Raw genomic sequence first — 19169 nt, forward strand, 5'->3', positions numbered from 1 at the left:
CATTTAACAGATGCCCTAATATGATAGGAAGCCGGGCACATGCATGTGTCTACCTTGCTTACCCTGGCTTTCAGAGAATCCCCTTTCCAAAATAGCACCTATAGCTGAACTTATATTGTGTGATGTCGATGTCATCATGAACCCTGGTGTGTGATCTGGTGAAATGAGAGAAGTGAGTTCAATGGGGAAACAATAGAGAAACAATCACAAAGTCAGATTTAACCAAGATTTTAATAAGATAAACCCCAAACAGTGTCTTATCTTCCTTTCCTTTTTTAAAACTGATCCTGCCTTTCAAAGAAAGGCTAAAAACCAGCTTACCGTCCTATAGGTTTTTCAATCATCCTTAAAAGACTGAAATCATAAGTAAGAAGTGAAAAGGGGGGAGGGGAACAAAAGAAGAGAAAAATAACTGAAAGAACTCCTGGAGTTCCAATAAACATGGTTCACTACTGTTGTCAATGAGAGTTCAGTGGCCATTAATGTCACCATTCCAAAAGAAAAATTACTCCCACTTTATCTATCAAATCAATATCTACACAGAAGAGAGAAAGCATCATAGATTGTAATCAGCAAGCAGCTCAATAAATTGTCTGAGATTCCTAAGCCACATTAATCAGATCCTTGTTTTAACTGATATTAATGCAATATATTCACAAATTGTATTGCATACCTTTGTTATTTCAGGGATATTTTGGAAGCTTCCCCCATCACCAAATTATGGTAATTATATGGAGGGGAGGGACAAGGGTAGGAGACAATATTTACATATTTTCTAAGTAATATTTAAAGTTTATGTTAAGTTTCATAATGCATCAATTGGGTAAGTACACTAATGCTGAGGGAAAAAGGGATTTGTATTACCTTCATGAAAATGACACAGTACGGTTGTGTCATACTGGGTAAATCAATTTTTTCCCTTGCTGATTCTAGCTCTGCTACTATCAGTATATGTTTCCTGTATCTCAGTCACCAAATGCCTTTAAAATATTTACAAGAAAATATCCTTTTGTCTTTTTTTAATTTAAATTTATAATTAACTCTTTTTCCGAAATACACTGGTGGAAACGTCACTGGTTATGAAACTATTATGAACTGAACCATCTTGGCAACCTGCTTGATGAGGTGAAGTAATTTGAAGCCACTCCCTTCCATATACCTTCAAGTGCAAAGTCTGAATTTCCTTGAAGTGAAAGGTCTCTGCTCACATAATGGCTTTCCTGAGTGCATTTTGTTCTCGGCTAGACCCTTCTTTGCCAGGGGCAGTTATATTCCTGTTGAATATGGGTATAGATATAGAAAGAACAAATAAGGAAAGCTTTGCCTTCTGGAAACACTTTATTAATACTGAACAAGTAGATAAGATACAGAATTAAAATGCATTGTGGAATGTCACAAGACACTAGGGATTTTCACGGAGAAAATGGCTTTGCACACAAGGTTATAATAGGACTATTTTAGAATGTTTAAAAAGTCACGTTTAAAAAATTTCTTTGATGTTCAAGAATGAAAAAAAAAACCTCCAAAGGTTCTGGGAGCTGGATTTTTCTTGGTTTTTCTAAGTTAGACCAGAATTCTAGTGGCCCAGATCACCAACAAAGAAGCATCAGATAGTAATAGCTGATCAGATGGGCATAAGACACTAGGCCAGGTGAAATGGTAAGATAGATGTCTTCTTCCTCATGCATTTTAGTGTGTTATAGGAAAAACAGGCAAGTAAACTAATATGAAAATAAAATAAGAATAAATTTAAGAAATTAAGGTTTCCTCTATCCCACTTTCTTTTTTTTTATATTAAATACAATTTATTGTCAAATTGGTTTCCATACAATAATTAGTGCTCATCCCAACAGGTGCCGTCGTTAATGCCCATCACCCACTTTCCCCGCTCCCCTAACCCCCCTCACTCTCAGTTTGTTCTCAGTATTTAAGAGTCTCTTATGGTTTGCCTCCTTCCCTCTCTGTAACTTTTTTCCCCCTTCCCCTCCCCTCCATGGTCTTCTGTTAAGTTTCTCAAGATCCACATAAGAGTGAAAACATATGGTATCTGTCTTTCTCTGCCTGACTTATTTCACTTAGCATAATACCCTCTAGTTCCATCCACATTGTTACAAAGGGCCAGATTTCATTCTTTCTCATTGCCAAGTAGTATTCCATTGTATATATAAACCACATCTTCTTTATCCATTTGTCAGTTGATGGACATTTAGGCTCTTTCCATAATTTGACTATTGTTGAGAGTGCTGCTATAAACATTGGGGTACAAGTGCCCCTATGCATCAGCACTCCTGTATCCCTTGGGTAAATTCTTAGCAGTGCTATTGCTGGGTCATAGGGTAGATCTATTTTTAATTTTTTGAGGAACCTCCACACTGTTTTCCAGAGTGGCTGCACCAGTTTGCATTCCCACCAACAATGGAATTATTACAACCAATCCCTCAGAAATACAAGCAATTATCAGGGAATACTATGAAAAATTATATGCCAACAAAATGGACAACCTGGAAGAAATGGACAAATTCCTAAACACCCACCCACTTCCAAAACTCAAACAGGAAGAAATAGAAAATTTGAACCGACCCATAACCAGTGAGGAAATTGAATCAGCTATCAAGAATCTCCCAACAGAGTCCAGGACCAGATGGCTTCCCTGGGGAATTCTACGAGACATTTAAAGCAGAGATAGTACCTATCCTTCTCAAGCTGTTCCAAAAAAAATAGACAAGGAAGGAAAACTTCCAAACTAATTCTATGAAGCCAGCATTACTTTGATTCCCAAACCAGACAGAGATCCTCTATCCCAGTTTCTAATGAAAGAATTTTTTGCTTGCTGGGTCTAATGATTGGGAAAGTGGTAACTGGTATCAGATTTTGGCTGTTATATTTTCTGTTATTGTTTGTGATGTTACCCTACACTGAGATGAACTTCTAGCCTGGAACATGAGGGTCCAACCAAATCCACTAACATTTGATTACATGAAACATTGTGAGGAAGTAGGGAAAGGGAAAACGTGTAATAAAAATCCAATGCAATGGCACATGTTTCATTACATGGTGACCAGAGAAGCTGTATTGAGAAAATGAAGTTTAAACCGATACCTCTTATGTGAATAAGAATTAGCCAAGCAAAGTAAGGTAGTCAGGCATGGATGTTTCAGAGGAAGTATGAAGGTGCAGGAATGAGAGTTTTAGATCAGTGAAAGCTTTAAATGAATGTAGTTTAGTATCCAATATTTGAATATTTTCCAGATACATTTCTCTTATTAATTTCTAGCTTGATTCATTATGGTCTGAAATCACAGTTTGTATAATTTTATTCCTTTTAAATTTGTTAAGGCTTGCCTTATAATTTATGATACCCACGTTGGTGAATATCCCGCATACACTCAAAATCAATGTGTCTTCTCTATTGTTGGGTATAAAAGCTATGGGTCAATTGGATAGGTTAGGTTGATGATGTTATTTGGCTCTTCTAAAATCATGCTTATTTTTTGTATTGAATTATTGATCACGAAGAGAGGAATGTAGAAGTCTCCATGTGTAACTGTGGGTATATTTACATTTATTTCAGCTTTTTCAGTTCCTGTTTCATGCCTTTTGAACTTTTATGTAAGGCATTTAGAATTATTTTGTTTTCCTGTGCTTTTACCACTTTGTCACTGGAAAATCTCACGGTTTATCCCTGATGAGTTTTCTTGTTTTGAAATCTACTTTTTCTGCAACGAACATAGCTACCAATCTTTTGATTAATGTTTACATGTTTTCCCAATGCTGTTACCTTTAATTTACCTGCAGTACTATAATTTAATTTTTAAAGGCTCTATATCATTGGATCTTGTTATTTTGCATGTCCTGACAATCTTCATGTTTTAAATAATGTGTTTGGACTATTTGCTTTTACTGCCGTTATTGATACGGTTGGATTTTGGTTCACCATTTTACTTTTTGTTTTATGTTGTACTCTTTCTGGTTTTTTTGTCCTCCTTTTCCCAATCTCCGATCTTTTGTTGGATTATTTGAATGGTTTTTAGCCTTTAATTTTATCTATTTCTGTTTTGTCTTTTTCTTTCTGTTGTGTTTAATATTTTCTCTGAGAAATACAGCATACATACTAACATTTTATAGACCCTTCAGAGTTAATATTTTACCACTTCAGCTAAAATGTAGAAATCTTGCAACTAGACAGTCCTTTGACATTATATGTATTAGATCTAGATACATGAAAATATCACTACAAAGCATTAGATTTTTTTCTGCTTTGAAAGGTCATTTATATTTTTAAAAACTTAAGAGGAGAAAAATAGTTTATTCTAACTAAGCTATATACCACCTCTGTAGCTCTTCTTTCCTTCCATTCCAAGTTTCCCTTTGTTAAGGTTCCCTTTAGTTTGGGGCACCTGGGTGGCTCAGTCGGTTGAGCTCCGACTTCAGCTCAGGTCATGATCTCACAGTCTGTGAATTCAAGCCCCGCGTTGGGCTCTGTGCTGACAGCTCAGAGCTCAGAGCCTGGAGCCTGCTTCGGATTCTGTGTCTCCCTCTGTCTCTGCCCCTCCCCTGCTCACACTCTGTCTCTGTCTCTGTCTCTCTCTCTCTCTCAAAAATAAACATTAAAAAAATTTTTTTTAATAAAAAATAAGGTTCCCTTTAGTTTTAAAAACTTACTTGAGCATTTCTTTTAGATTTCTTTTAGACGGGTTTGTTGGTAACAAATTTCCTTAGTTTTCCTCCTGCTGAAAGTGTCTATTTTGCTTTTTCCTAGAAGATATTTTCCATGAATACAGAACTCTGCATTAACATTTCTTTTGTTTCGGTCTATCAAGAATAGCGTTCTTCTGTCTTCTGCCATCCATTTGTTCTAGTAAAAATATGAATACATTCAAATTACACTACCCTTATATGTAAATGGATCATTTTTTTCTGCCTCATTTCAATATTTATTCTTTATATTTTGGGGCAGTTATATTTTGATGATTCTGAGCGTGATTTCCCTAAAGTTTATCCTTTTGAGTACTAGCTAAGCTTTTGAATCTGTACGTATATGTCTTTTGCCAAATTAAATTTTCAGTCATTATTTCTCCAAATATTATTTTCTGCACCTGTTCCTTTCTACCTCCTCAATAACTCAAATAGTAAAACTTTTGATGTTGTTCCATAGTTCTCTGAGTCTCTGTTCTCTTTTTTTCAATCTTTTATTATGTGTTTCTGCTCTGAAGAGTAGTCAGTTTCTTTTTTTTTAATTTTTTTAAAGTTTACTTATTTATTTTGAGAGAGTGTGTGTGCCTAAGAAGGGGGGGGGGGGGAGGGCAGAAAGAGAGGAAAGAGAACATCCCAAGCAGGCTCCGTGCTGTCAGTGCAGAACCTGAAGTGGGGCCCAATCTCAGGAACTGAACTGTGAGATCATGACCTGAACCAAAATCAAGAGTCAGATGCTTAATCAACTGAGCCACCCAGGTGCTCTCAGAATAGTGAATTTCTATCAGTCCAACTTGATATTTGTTGGTTATTTACTCTGCTTCCTCTGCTCCACTATTGAACCCATTTAGTGAATTTTTATTTTAGATGCTATATTTTTCAGTTACTTCATTCTTATTGGGTTTCCATTTTAGACAGCTTCTCTCTGTGTCTCTTGTCGAAAACATTTATTTCCATACCTTTCCGGAAACTTCACTTTTACCTCATAAAGCATGGTTATAATAACTGCATTTATAGTCTTTGATATTTTCTACTTTTGACATCTGTTTATATTCGGTTTTCTTCAAATTGATGACATTTCCTTCTTTAGAATTATATCCTAGATTTTTTTTAAATTTTTTAATGTTTTTATTCATTTTTGAGATAGAGAGAGACAGAGCATGAGCAGGGGAGGGTCAGAGAGAGAGGGAGACACAGAATTGGAAGCGGGCTCCAGGCTCTGAGCTGTCAGCACAGAGCTCGACGCAAGGCTCAAACTCACGGAGTGCGAGATCGTGACCGGAGCTGAAGTCAGACGCCCACTGACTGAGCCACCCAGGCACCCTTATCCTAGATATTTTTGTATCATGTTGTGGGACCTGAATCCTTTTAAAATTGTCTGGAGATGGGGTGCCTGGGTGGCTCAGTCAGTTAAGTGTCCCATTCTTGGTTTCTGCTCATGTCATGATCTCATGGTTCATGAGTTCGGGTCTCACATTGGACTCTGTGCTGACAGTGCAGAGCCTGCGTGGGATTCTCTGTCCCTCTCTCTCTTTCTCTGTCCCTCCCCTACTCTCACTCTCTCAAAATAAATAAATAAAGTTTAAAAAAGTCATCTGAAGAATGTTGATTTGTGTGTGTGTGTGTATTTGCTGTCAAAAACCCAGTTAGATTTAGAATACAAGCTCAGTGTCATTGTCTATGTGTTGGGATTCCAATGTCATCTATGTGCAGTTCAAGATTTGGTGCACTTCTGAGCCCAAGACTTGGGTCATTATGCACACAAAGTTAGTGGCGAACTTCTTTGGCTCTCTCTTGTTTTTTATTTCGTCTATACTCTTTGTCTCCCACAGGCTCATTTTCCCAGGTCATCTAGCCAAACACTGGTTTATTTCAAGGTTTTAGGCTCTGTACTCTTGTATAGCCATGTGCTACTAAGGCTTCCCTTAACAGAGTAAGAAAAAAAAAAGTGAAAACTGAGTTTCCTGAAACACACTATTTGGTCCTCAGGGAATCCTTTTCTTGATTCTTCTGGCCAGAAGAGTTGATTTTCTCTCTAAATTTTGATGCCCACCCTTTTGTTTTTCTCAAGATAGTGTAGTTTAGCAAATTAACCAATCTTATTACAAAGCTGAAAATTAAAGGAGAAAAAATAACCAAGAAACTCACCACAGATTATTGCTTTGCAAGTTTTGACTTTCCTCCCCAACCTTCCTATTATTGCTGCTTATTTTGCATGTCCTCAGTTAGTTCCTTTTCATATTCTGTCCAGAGTTTACAGTTATAATTAAGGGAGAAGATAGGCTGTTGTGGGCTTACCCCATTTTGGCTGCCACTGGTAGTGAACAAAATGATTTAGAAGGACCTGTTAGGCATACGAATCTGGATCCCAAGCACTCTCATTGGGTTCAATTTGTGATTCAAATAAAAATAGATGATAATTTAATCCATAGAAGTGACTGAGGGTACCCAATTGGTGAGTACAGAGTGAAGAAAGAAGAGAGCAGAATTTTGGCACTAGCAACATTTAAGTGACATTTGAAGAAAGGGAAGAATGGAATACAGACTGTAAGGGATGAGAGAGGTATGTGTGTTGTAAGGAAATTACAGAGTACGGAGTCTCAGTACCTCTAGTGTTGAATGCCACTGCAGCGAAGGAAAATAAAGTTTTGAAAAGAAAAAAAATGTTAAAAATTTGAAATTCTACCCAGAGATGAAGAAAAGTAACATCTGAAAAGCATCCACTTGACTTAAGGACAGAGATATCATTGGCGACCTTGGCAAGAACATGGAGTCATTAAGGCCAAATGATAGTGATTTGACTGGTGAGGGGGATGTGAAGTAGATACTTCAAGCTTGGGCAATGCTAAAATAAATTTTGTTGTCAAAAGAAGCAGGTAGGCCAGCAGCTACAGGAAGAAATTTCTGATGGACTGAGAGATTTCTTCTTTAAGTTTCATTTCGGTAGATGTTTTTGTTCTTACACTAGAAGTGGCCTTAGTACTTGAATATGTTAACAGGAAAGAACCAGTAAATTAAAAATAAAAGGTTAAAAGCAGAGAAAGAAATAAAATCCTTGAAGTGGTGGTAGGAAAAGGGATTCTAAACACAGGTGAAGGCATCAGTTAAGAATTAACAAAAGGAGGAGTACCTGGGTGGCTCAATCGGTTAAGCTTTTTGACTTCAGCTCAGGTTGTGATCTCATGGTTCGTGAGTTCAAGCCCCGCATCAGGCTCTGTGCTGACACTTCAGAGCCTGGTGCCTGCTTTGGATTCTGTGCCTCCCTCTCTCTCTCTCTGCCCCTTCCCTGCTCACACTTTGTCTCTCTCTCTCTCTCTATCTCTCTCTCTCTAAAACAAATAAACATTAAAAAAAAAAAAAGAGTGAACAAAAGGAAACTCTTCAGGATAACAGTGAAAACGTTCCTCTGGAGCTCCCAATGGAATTCTTGTCCTTATTTCCTTGCCCACCTCCTCACTGGCTTCTCCCAGAAGCAACTGTCTAATGAATTACTGGCATATAATTTTTTATTCTGAGTCTGCTTCTGGAGAACCCAACATGAGACAATTATAAATGTATTTGTCTATCCCTAATTTTAAATTATTCATAGAATTCCAAACACATCTATCCTATTGCCTATTTTATATCTCTACTTGTTTTGTATAACAAATATCTCAAGCTTAATATGTTCAAAGCAAAGCTCTTGATTTTTTTTTCCTAATGCTGTTCTCTTTCAGTGTTCTTCTTTTGAGTAACTGAGAATATCCCCCACTCAAGACAAATAATCATCTTTAATTTTTCCTTTCTCCTTAACCCACATCCAAACCATCAGCAAGCAGCGTTACCTTTGAAAGTTCTAGAATTTGTCAAAACTCTGTCAATGTAATATCATCTGCATTGCTATCACTCTTGCTAAGCCCCTAATAATCTTGGACTTGTACCACCACAATCACCACCTGACTTCTGTAATTCAAGCATCTATGTAATTGAATTAATCTAATATTATCCATAGAGAGATCTTTGCCAATGTGTTTCAAATCATGTACATGCTTCTTAGGAAACCTTCAGTGGTTTATTTTGAACTTAGAGAGAAATTCCTGCTTATTGTCATGTCCATGTGCAGGGTATATGAAATAAATATTTAACAACTGCTGTGGAATGAGCATTCACCAGTCAGAAGATATATTGGTCACAGTGTGCAATACTGAAGCAGTCTCTAATGGAATATCAGTCTTACCGATGAGATGCTACAAATCCATTCTCTCCTTCATTTATTCTTTCCAATGTTTGCAATTCTGTCTGTCCTTCTTCCAAAGATTCCCTTTGATGAGAATCTTCCCATGGCTGGCTATTACTTCTCTTTCACTTAGTATCTTAGATATTGTACTCTCTGTGAGGCACTCTTTTACCAAGTTATATCAAGCCCTTACCTTGCCCTGCTCAGTCTCTATCAGACCTGTTTATTTTATTCCCTTCATGAAACTGAAAGCTATATGAAATTATTTTTACATTTACGTATTTCTTCTGTTTATCTGAACTAGAATTTAAGTTTATCAAGAATAAGGATCTTGTCTTATATTTTTATCACTGTATCCCCAGAACCAAGTTCTGTGCCCGGCATAGGGTAGACATTTAATGCTCACTCATTAAATGAATGACTGAATGAATGAATGAATGAAATGTAAAGATAGATTTAGGAAAAGTCATTATAAAAACTGAGATAAAATAAATTATCAAGTGTGTTATCAATCTCTTCTATTATTAGCCTACCCATGAGTTTCTGACCTATACTTCCAAATTCCTTTTGGAATGCTCACCAGCAGCTAAATCTCAATATGAATTCATCTATTTACCTCAAAGTATTCCTCCTTTATTCCTTGTTATGATATATAAGGCAAATTCATTCTATAATAATTTGCAAAACAGCTTTGAAATTGAATTGAATGGATCCCAAACCCATTTCTGCTACTTATTACCTACGGGAAAGTTACTTAACCTCTTCGTGGCTCAATATTCTTCCTCTATAGAATGCTTATAATGAAAATACATGGTTTATAAATTTGTTGGGAGGCTTATATGAATTAATTAATTCATGTAATCCCTTGAGAGTAGCAGAGAGTAAGCACTCTTTATATCATTGAGATTATGGAAATAATCTTAGTTTTCTCCAGCTCTCTTACCTTGCCTATATGTTTGGAACACAGAATCTGCAAATTTTGCCATCTGACATCTCCCCAGTCTCTTTCTCTAATAAACTCTAATTTCCATTTACATCTGCTACATATCTTGACAACTGCAAGAACTGCTCAACTACGCCCTTTTGCTCCATCTCTGCTTTCTCCTCTATTCCCCTTATCACACTGATCTTCGTAAAATAAAAAACTGATATATGACTTCCCTGCTTATAATCTCTCAATAACTTTGTCTTGCCTTCAGGATAAAACCTAAACCTAGCAAGACAAGGTTCAATTTCAACTTCTATTTTTAACAGTTTAGGCACATCAACCTCCAAGCCACAGGCATCACAAGACCAGTGGAATAAGGACACCCTGGTGATAAAAGAATGCAGTGCTCTCAGCGACTGCTCATCAATAAACCATAATGAGACCTGCTAAGGACCACAGTGTGATGCACAGCCTGTAAAGTGGCAAATGTTGCTGGGTTGCTAAAGACGAGGAAAGTCAGAGCTGTAGACTAGAAACGTTTATTCCTGGTGAAGAGTCCTCCCAAGGTTAATTACATAGACCTTGAAAGAAGAATTCAGTTTCCAATTCATCATGAAGATAGATGAGATCTTGAAGGTATGGCAGCAAAAGTTCTGTTATCTTAATACTATTGTCCATATTACCAAGGAACCGCCATACAATCCTAAAAAATTGGCCAATATTTGATAACAGCATCTTCATATTTCAAAAATAATGTTTTCCTTGACAGGGTCTTTCCAGCAGGCCATGAAATAGTTGTTATAAGAATTCACAAATTGCACATCATCCAAAATAGAGGATTCTAGACTATTTCCTTGGAGCCTGAGGGATTTTGCTATAGCAGCTCCCAGGCTGGTCAGGTCAGAGAAGTGCCGGGGTGAAGCTGAGCAAATGGGACTCCAGACTGAGCTAATGCTTCCAACCAGGGAGGCTCTTCTCTTACCTGATTATATAAGGGATGTCCCCATAAGCTTTTAAAAAATGGAGTGTTGACGGTGGAATAAGGGCTGAGGTATTTCAAACATCTCAGACTTCAGCTCCTTACAATTTGTGCATTTGTAACTTTTATACACTTATTTTTAAAAATAGAAGTGGATTCTATTGTATGTTATTGTATGTTTTTAATCCACTACTCTCAAGTAAGCTTACTTATCCTCAAGTATTTTAGAAGTCCCTTAAAACTTCTATCAATTTAAAGGTGTTTATTGATTATAGGCATTTTCTATTGTATTACAAATATGCATTTATTTTCAGTGAACATATTGCAAGCACAATATACAACCTAAAATAATGTAAATGTGTTTAGGGTGATTTGAGAGCAGCTGTAACTATTTCATAAGCCATTCATATAATAAAAAGCTGCACACAGATATCAATGTTCTGTAATTATTTAACAAACACTTCATGGTATAACACATAATCCTTACAGTAACTTGAGTGGTTTCTGGTGTTATAATTGTTTTTTTGCTGTCAAAACAACAAATGGTTAGAAAGATCCTTATGCAATGCTACATTTTCTGTCCCAAGTATCTGGTAGCTATTTTAAAATACCTAAGTCTTTTTGCTAACTTGCTATCACTACCAAATACTACCTCAGAATTTTTTAGAGAGATTGTCTTGAGCCTTTGGAAATTATGAATTGGTACAAGAGATTTAAATATATACTTCTGTATCAGGACAAACATGATTCAGAGTAAAGAACATCATGTTGGAAATTTATGAAAAGATGTCATTATCAATGAGGTATCTGTATATATATGATGTGCATCTACAAAATGTTAAGTGTCATGGAAATTTGAAAGTAATAAACAATAGGATATGGCCTCTGCAGTCAAGAAACTTAAATTTTGTTTGAAGTAATAGTTATTAGGCATGGCATAATGAGATGGTAATGATGTATTCAACTAATCGCTCCATTTCTAATCTGTTACTACCATGGGTTGATGGACGATCATTGATGGAGTCTACCACAAATTCATGTTACCTAGAATTAATAAGCTCTCAATTACCTTTACCAAAAATTTTGTGCATCACTTTCCTATCACATTCCTTGTAAGATTATTCCCAATAGTCCCTGGTTGTTAATGGCTGTGACTCTTATCCCTAAACGCTTCACGATTTGGAGATCAAGTCACCTGTGGTGCATGATTGAAATAAAAATCAAGACCAGTCAACAAATGTCCCAATTTACTCATTAAAGCTCAAATACAATACTCCTTTTCTTCATGTTTATTTGCTCTTTTCCTAGTGGAAGGATGGGCCGAGTTTTTGTTTAGGTGAATATTTTCACATACAACTGATATAGACTATTCCTCCTCTTCTAAGACTTTGATTTGTCTTTTTTATTTTCCTGTAACATCCTCCAGACCCTTCTTATCAGTTGTATCCTCCCTTATTATCAGAAAACACGCTCAGGTTATAGTTACACTAAATATGCACAAATAGCGATAACCCCAAAGTCATAAATAAACAACTAATACTTTTCCTTCTAAAACAATGACTTTTTTCCTCTTATAACCACATTTCTTGAAAAATAATCTACCTGTCAACTCCACTTTATCACCATTCACTTTTCACTTCAGTTTTTTCCTTAACCATTATACTGAAAATCTTCTCTTGAAGGTTTTACTAACACTTCTGCTGGAATTGTGTCAAAGATCATAGGTGAAACCAAAAGCCGTGATGATATTTATTTTGTATCTGCTTTTAACCTATGTAATCTTGTAATAAAAATGAACAGAGTTTGGCACGTTAGCCTTTAATAAATATGTGCTGAATTGAATGAAATAAAATTCTTTAATCAATGAAATCCAAGAAAACCTCAAAAAACAAAATCAAATCAATGGTCCTAGCTGAATTTTCTGTCAGTTCAACTTTAGTGCAGCATTTGGTACTGTGAGAACCATAACCTTCTCCTTGGAATTTTTATTCTACTGATGACTTTCATGAAATTACTCACATTTATTGGTCAAAACAGGATTTGGCAGAACGTGCTTACTGAAGAACTGAGAAGGCAAACTGAGAGTTTTGAAATGGAGCTTACAGATGACCAGTGAGGCACGTTCAGGCTTTGAGGATGGATATGGAAATGAGGAGGGCTTGTGTACAATAAAGACAAGGTTAAGCAGTGGGTGAGAGTTGTCAGGTGGACATCACAGAGGTGGTCCATCAACAGAAGACTGTTCCAGTGTATACACTTGGCACAGCAAATGATACTCAAGAAACAGGCAAATGGCTGAGACTCAGATATGAAGCCCACACTCAGTATCAAGAGTAAAGCCTCAGGGAGTCTCATCTCCAGGTACATACTTCATTAGGGAAAGTGACATAATAATATTGGGATCTTCGATTATCATCAAGAGAAGGACTTGGCTTCAGATCTCAGTTTTTCAATTGGCAATGCAACCAAAGAACACAATTAACAGGTCTGATTTGTTAAAGACATGGGCTCTAAGATGAGGCAAACAAGGTACTTTTCTTAAGGGGCGGGGAGCGTTTAAGATGTCAAAATATTAATTACATAATGGTTTAATGCAATGTTTTTTAAAAATCAAATTAATGTAAATACGATAAAAAAATTATCAAAGTTTTAAATTACTAATGTCACTCAATGTAGATACTGTGAAGCATGGGCACCTGACTGCCAAATAACTAACATAAACAATAAATGCGCCAACTGCATAAGAACAAAAGGCACTTCTGGATTTGTGAGGACTGGAAAGAGTTTTGAAGTAGGAACTGACCTGGATTTCAAAGGACAGGCAGAAGGGGCCAGTACTGAAAGCAGTAAACATAGTCACGTTTCATGTTTATGATGAACAACCTGTAAAAAGGAGTTAATTTTATTCACCAGGTTTTCTCTTAGAGACGGTATTGTTTGAGTTTGAAAGATTTCTTTTCATTAGGATCATTGGGTGCGGTTTACATTTCAAAGACATATTTTGAGTAACAAATCAGTGCACTTACATAAGGTATTTACAGGTAGTCTTTTATTTTAATAGTGGCAAAAAAAAAAGCCCACACATATAAAATTCATCTTCCCAACAATTTCCAAATGCACAGGACAGCAGTGTCACGCACAGTCACATTGTTGTGCGAGTTGTGTAACTGATGCCCAGAATGTTCACATCCTATATGACTGAAACTTTATACTCACTGAACACAGACAACTCCCCACACCCCCACTTCTCCAGCCCTTAACTGAAAGTCTTTGTTTTAAAGATTAAAGATCGTCTGAAGTAACATTATGACATTTGGAGATAGAAGTTGGGTAGATCTAAATCTTCTCTCCGTAAAAGAGGAAAGTGGAATCAGAGAGCGAGATAAGTAAAACCAGTAAATCTGGGGACAGTGTTGTCCAAGGGCAGAAAGAGGAATCCTGGTTTGGGGACCATACAGTGAGGGGCAATTGAATGAAGGAAGCTCAGTTTTTTATTTGATGTGAACTGTAATCTGCCTCCCAGATGCCCCTTAATATATCATCAGTATTGCTCACTAATATTTTTGTGGAAGTCAGTAATGCAAGGGAATTTTAAAGAAGATGGTGAGAAAAGAGTAAGTATCTAAACTGCACAAGAAAAGAAATAAAGCATCTGTCATCAATTGTTTTGTTGGATGATTTTCACAGTTTGTAAAATGGGTGTAGAAGTCTTTTTGAGCTACTGTGGCTGTAGACCAAATGATTCTGATACATCTCCTTCCATTTTCCCCATAAAATTGGTGAAAACTGATGTTTGCACTGAGAACTGAAGAGAAGAACATTGGCTAGTATTTGGGATGCTTATGCTACTTCCATTGTGGATAGCGTAGATTGTGAAACAATCCCCTAGACTATGCTCTTGGGTTCCATTCTTTGAAGCAAAATAAGACAGTTATCTTTAATGGAAATGGGCAAAGACATTAACTTTTCCCCACTCTTTGGCATTACTTTGTGACACATTAACACACTGAATGGAAAATTATACACTTGCCTTTTACTATGAACCAGAAAAAAAAATCTGCTACGTCTTCTTCTATAACTTGACCTTCCAGGATATAACCCAGATGAAAGAGAAGAGAAATGAGAAAAGACATACTGAAATTGACATATTTAGTTTAGGGGGATATTGAAAACAAGGAAGGAGGCGTGAAAAGTTCTGGTAACAATGCAGTTGAGGATGTAGTCTTTCATGCACTAAAGTTAACTCTAGAAACATTGATACCTTTATCTTAGCCTATTTGACCATACGATTCAAAAAAGATTTTTCCTTTATCCAGCAGCCTTAAAGTAGATCATTGTTGCTGAAATATTGCAACTGGACTGTACTCATTAACCTGAACTATTTTATATTGCAACATGTGAAAATACTGAGAAACAGATATTGAGAAGGGATAAGGTCATTCATTCCATCTCTCCAATCTGTAGCAAACATGAGATTTGGAGAAACTCTTTCCAATTTAAGGCTAAAAACAAAAGCAGGCACATAATAACAAGGAGCTTGAAAGATATTAAATCATTAAAACAAAAGAAAGAGGAAGAAAGAAAGAGAAGAAAGAAAGAAAGAAAGAAAGAAAGAAAGAAAGAAAGAAAGAAAAGAGGGAGGCAGGAAAGGAGGGAGGGAGGAAAGGAGGGAGGATGGAAGGGAGGAAGGAAGGAAGGAAGGGAGGAAGTGGAGGGAGAAAGGAAGGAAGGAAAGAGTTTGATGAAAATAAGAACATGTTCCTGAAAATAATTTTAAGAATATAAGGAGAATACTTTTGTCCATAAAGGTTCTTTGAGAGGTTCTTTGAGAACCTTTGTCCATAAAGGTTCTCAGCTTTTTAACAGTAAATATCTCACATGACATTAGGTGATAGGACACAATGGAACAGTATCTATTGAGGCAAATATGTTGTGACCCAGGAATTTTATATTGAACCAAATTGCCAGATGAATATAAAAGGACAGAAAGACCTGACTCAGAACATTTAAAACTTCTGTGTGTATTTTTTGAAATTGAACCCAAAGATCAAACATAATTTTAAACTAATCAAAGACAGGAACTCAAGAATGAAAGTACATTGTTCCATTGTATAGGTATAGAATAGGTAATTAATCTCATGTTTTGCTGAGACTAACAAAGTTAAATTAAATTTGCCCTTTCTGAGAAGTATCTGTTAAGGCCTGGATTCTGACAAAGGCTGACTGGGTTCAAATTGGGTATAAACCATTACTAGATTTATGACTCAGTTTCTAAATCTGACATACAGAAATATTAATAGTATATGCCTCCACAAGTTGCTGTGAAAGTTACGCATGTAAAATTATATGTCTGGCACATAGTAAGTCTTTGGTCAATGGTAGACATTATTATTATCAGCTCTTCAGGTAATCTAAATTTTTTTCATTATAATAAATGATGTTTGATTCATTTGATATGTTTCCTTTTATGCATGCCATTACTTCTATTGGACAATTTCCTACAAATAGAATTTCCGGGTCAGAGTATGTGAACATTTCAAAGACTTTTAATGCTTTGCAGCAGAGTATATGAAAATATTATGTAAGAATAAATTTTTCCTTCTTCCATTTGAAGATTGTTCCTCTAATTTAAGTACAAATTTGTAATTAATAGGCAACAACATTATGCTGTTATTTACATTTTTAATTGTGAAGCTGACATTTTGGCATGATTAGCAGCAACTTACTTTCTTTTGTGAATTGCCTGTTTTTTCAGGATCTGTCTTGGTGTTTTGCTTGCCGATAAATAAGCCAAAGTTATTTTTCAAAAAAAAAAAACATATCCTTAAAGTAATAATTATATTTTAATAGATTATCTAACAGTGGATTAAATTAACAAAGCCTGAAAAGTATTAAAATAAACTTTTTATCCTTCATTACAGAAAATCATAAATATCATATTATCATGACTGTAGTAAGAAGCAAAATATAGTCTAACAAGTCAGAAAACAAAACAAAGCAAAAAGAGAGAGGAAGTTAAATGAAGGAGAACTAAAGAATTTGCCTGAAACATGGGGACAGAAATCCAAACATATCAGAGATGACAATGAATTTAAATAAATTAATCTCTTACCTAATGGCTAAGTTTTTTAGAAATGGGTTTTAAAAAAATTTTTTTAACGTTTATTTATTTTTGAGACAGAGAGAGACAGAGCACGAACGGGGGAGGGGCAGAGAGAGAGGGAGACACAGAATCGGAAGCAGGCTCCAGGCTCTGAGCCATCAGCCCAGAGCCCGACACGGGGCTCAAACTCACGGACCGTGAGATCTTGACCTGAGCTGAAGTCGGACGCTCAACCGACTGAGCCACCCAGGCGCCCCTAGAAATGGGTTTTAAAAATAAAGTGATTCAAGTACACAGTGGTGAAAAGAGGCCAAATTAACATCAAATGTTACAGAAAAATTAAAAGTATACTTTAATTTTAAAGAAAAGCTGAGAAATTTTTATTTAAAAAGGGAAAAATGAGAGGATAATTTTCACATAAGCTATTTCTTAAATGTTTAAGCGTAGACCATTTTCTTCTTCTTTTTTTTTAATTTGATACTGGAATAAAAGTCAAAAATTATATCAACCTTTCTACATAAATATACCTGTATAAATGTATACAATTAAATAAATCTAAAAATTGAGGAATTGATTACTCAATAACCTGAGTATTTGGGGGAGGGGGAACCAAGTTACCTGGCTTGCAACTCATACAACACCCAAAAGAAAATCTGGGTCATTTAAATATTTTTAAAAGTAAAAAATGTAGTCATACAAGCTAGAAAAAAATAGAAGTGGATTTTCATTGGTCTTAACTGTGCAAAAAGTTTTTCTAAGCTTACAAAGAATAATAAGAATTATATACATGTGCACATCACTAAACTTGGCACTATAAAAATAACATCATTTCAATGCAGAAGAATACCATAAATAAGTTATAAGGCAATTTAAAAACTAGGAACATATGGGCCACAAATATGATAAACACTGGGTTAGTGCCATATATAAAGTCATCTTAAAATAGATGGGAAAGCACTAATAAACCAATAGAAAGGCCATGAACTGACAATTCCCAGAATGTTCATCCTCATTAGTAATGAAAGAAATTAACATTAAAACAGCAGTGACATTGTTTCAATATGAATTGGTGAAAATGTTAAAAACTTGTAATTGTCAATATGGCTGAAGAGATGAAATTGTCACTCTTATGCCCTCGTAGTGAGAGTATTTGTTATAGGAACTTTGAGTGGTTGGAAAACATATGTTAAGAGCTTTAATAATGTCCTCAATTGACCTGGCTATTTTTTCCTGTAGTTTTTTTCTTAATTTTGTAAAAATGTTTATTTATTTTTGAGAGAGAGAGAGAGGGCATGAACAGGGAGGAGCAGAGAAAGAGGGGGACAGAAGATCCAAAGCAGACTATGTGTTGACAGCAGTAAACCTGACGGGCTCTAATCCAGGAACCGAGAGACCATAACCAGAGTCGAAGTCAGACACTTAACTGACTGAGCCACCCAGGCACCCCATTTCCTGTACTTTTTCTTAATGAAAAAAACCAGGCATAGATGTATATATGTGACCCTAACATATAAGAACATTTATCAGGTTATTATTTATGAAAGCAAATATTAGGAACAATCTCAACAGATTCTTGGTAGATAAATTATAGGACATAGTTATAAAAAAACTAAATATCATTAAAATTAGGTTGGAAGAGTATTCCATCTAATGATAAAATGGTAATTATGTAATATTTAGTGAAAAAAATTAAGAGTATTTCATCCAAAATCATTTATGTAAATATGTATCTGGAGAGCAAAATGGAAGGGACTATTTAAAAATATGAATAACAAAACATGAGATGGCAAGTAATTTATGTTTTCATATTTACTTTCAGTAATTATTCATTATTACCATATAATACTTCTGTTACCAAAAAAAAGTAACACGAAATACAAATATCAGGATATAAAAGTAGTATGGGATGGAAGGGAGAGCCACCGTCTAAAGACATAGCCTTCAAGAGACATGTACCAGGATGGGCCTCAGCCGCCCCTCAGAGCATCTACACAGGCTATCGTTTGCGGCTGCCATAGTGTTGGTATGGATCTCAGAACAACAGTGCTCTGTAGAGCAGAGCGCATAATCATTTTGTTGTATTTCCCAACCTTAACATAGTATTTCTAGCTCTATCATGTATTCTGTATATATGAGTGTGTGTGTGTGTACAAAGCATATATATATAGTGCTTTGATATGTGTAGATGTGTGCTGTTGGGGAAAATATGTACATATTTTAAATTACTGAATCCATAAGCCAGAAGATGTTA

The sequence above is a fragment of the Panthera pardus genome, unplaced genomic scaffold (assembly GCF_024362965.1).
Source record: "Panthera pardus isolate Hobbes unplaced genomic scaffold, ASM2436296v1 HiC_scaffold_17, whole genome shotgun sequence".
Classification (NCBI taxonomy): domain Eukaryota; kingdom Metazoa; phylum Chordata; class Mammalia; order Carnivora; family Felidae; genus Panthera; species Panthera pardus.